This window comes from Cynara cardunculus (assembly GCF_001531365.2).
Source record: "Cynara cardunculus var. scolymus isolate 2C chromosome LG 15, CcrdV1, whole genome shotgun sequence".
NCBI lineage: Eukaryota > Viridiplantae > Streptophyta > Magnoliopsida > Asterales > Asteraceae > Cynara > Cynara cardunculus.
The window spans coordinates 8,796,196-8,798,745 of record NC_037542.1 but is presented as its reverse complement, the minus strand read 5'-3'; positions in this window follow the sequence as shown (position 1 = coordinate 8,798,745).

Genomic DNA, 2,550 nt, shown 5'->3' with positions numbered 1-2,550 from the left:
ATTTGATTGTGTTTATCTGCAGTTAGTTACACGAATTCAGATATGAGATGAAATCGGATAGAGATGAAATCGTTTAGGGATGAACGAGTTTAAGAGTTTTTAAGAGTTTTAGCCAAATGCTTTATAAGATAGTATAGATATAGATACAATGAGTTCATTACCTCAAATCCATTAATTCCATATCCGACTAATTGGGGGGAATGCAAACTTTATTTCGTTTCAGTCTTCTTTTCTCATATTCGTTCCGTCTCTCGATGCTGAATAGAACATCTTTTATATTTTGAAGTTGGACGGAATACATTTGTATTAAAAATATTATATAAAACAATTTTTCATTTATTATATTGGTTTTTACCAAACAATATCAGATACAATGCTCATTCATATTCTCTAGCATTCTATATTCGTTTTCATTCGTTACAACGAACCTAATGCTAATGGGTGGTGCTGATAGTTAGCTGGTGGCGGTGGCGGATGTTGAAGTTGATATGGATGCTTTTTTTCAAATCATAATGCATTCAAACATTTTTTTTAAATTTTCATTTATAATATACAGTATAGGATTTTAAAAAAAATCAAAATAAGAAAAGAAGGTAAAAATACCAAATTGCCCCTTACGTTGTCACCCCTAATATCAACAACTTGGACGACGTTAATGGGAGGAATTGATTTGGGTTAAAAAACATGATCTTCAAAAAGACTCATGTAATTTGGACGACATTTGTAATTTTGTCGGACAAAAATCAAAATATAAGTATTTATGAGGAACTAAATATGTAATTTCTTATGTGAAAAATATTTAAAATTTCATTATTTAAGTATATAAAAAAATTATATTTTATTAAATATATTAAATATTTAGATAATATATTTAATATTTAAATTGTTTAAACTAGAATAGCTTTGTATTTTTTATGGAAAATTGCACCAAAATGGAACAAACTTTCACCTGATTTTTATTTTTAGGAACCAACTTTCAAAATCGTTATTTAGGGGTCTCAATCAAACTTTTTGTTTATTTAAGGGTCTGGTTGATCTGTTGAACATGTAACATGTAATTTAATGGTCTCTATCAAACTTTTGGTTTGATTTGTCAAATTTGATTTAAAATTTAATATTGATACGGATTGATTAGATATAAAAATCTTGAATGTGTTATTTAATATTTATTTTTTATTACATCAATTAATTTTTTCTATTAAATTAATTTTTTATTATTGTAATAATTTGGATCTTCAATTTGATATATGAATTTAAAAAAAAATGAGATTTGAAATAAAAAATAGATTTTATTGCATTAATTTTTGAAAAAAAACGAATTTTAGTTATTTTTTATAATTATTTTACAAATTGGTTTCCTAAAATGACGATTTTGAAAGTTAATTTTCCAAAATAAGAATCAGATGAAAGTTGGTTCCATTTATGTGCAATTTTTTTTTTAATTTGATAAATTTTTTAACTTTTGAAGTCATGGTTAGGTGTTTCAACAGTTTTAGAAGGTTCCAAAAATGCCAGCAAATGACGACCTTCTTTTTCCCCACAAATGTGGAATGTTGGAAGGATCGATGGATAATAATAAGCTAACATGTTACATGAAATTAGGTTTATAATCTTGTTTGAATCGGCATTTCTAGTGTTCTTATCTGATCCATCTTTCCAAAATTAGGGTTTATAATCTGGTCCATTTTTCTATCAGCAGGCCCTCTTTCTGCACATTTTATTGGGGCTTTTAGTAGTACATCTGTCCTTATCTCAATCTTCATAAACGCTGGAAGATCGGAAGCGCCTAACATGGAGAATAAGGTACACATTTTTGCCCTTATCACTACTTCAAGTTGACTCGTAGTCCAATTTTCATTTTTTTTTGCAATTAGGGTTTGAAATTTTCTTGCTTGTATGAAATGATTTCATATGGTATTACAATCAGGTTTATTGATTTGGTTTCATTTCATTTCTTTTAAATTGGCCTATTAGTTCGATATTCAGGGTTCTTGAATGGGTTTGATCTCATATAGTTTAAATTATGCTATCAGTTCAACTTTTTGGCTTTTGCAATTAGGGCTTGAAATTTCCTTAATTGAGTGAGATGATTCCGTGGATCTCATATAGTTCATTTTTCCCATCTCTTACAATTAGGGTTCATTAGGTTTGGTTTCCTGTCGTTTAAATTGCCTAATTACTTAAGTTTTTTAGTTTGTGCTATCAGGGTTGTGATCTTCTTTATTGTAGTTTGACTAATCACCTCAATTTGTTAACTTGTGCAATTAGGGTTCTTGAGTAGGTATAATTTCATATAAACTGGCCCATTATTATCTTTGCCAATTAGGGCTTGAATTTTTCTCCAGTGTGGTTTGATCTCATTGATTTCATGTGGTTTAAATTTCAAATCTTTAGCTCTTCCAATTAGGGTTCGAAATAAAATTGTTCCAAATTGGTAAAAGGATCAGCAGAGAGGGGTATTAAACCCATTATCATGTTTGTACCAAATGCATTACTATTTGTACCTTGAAAAATAAGTTCACATATTTGAAAAAAAATGAGCTCGATATT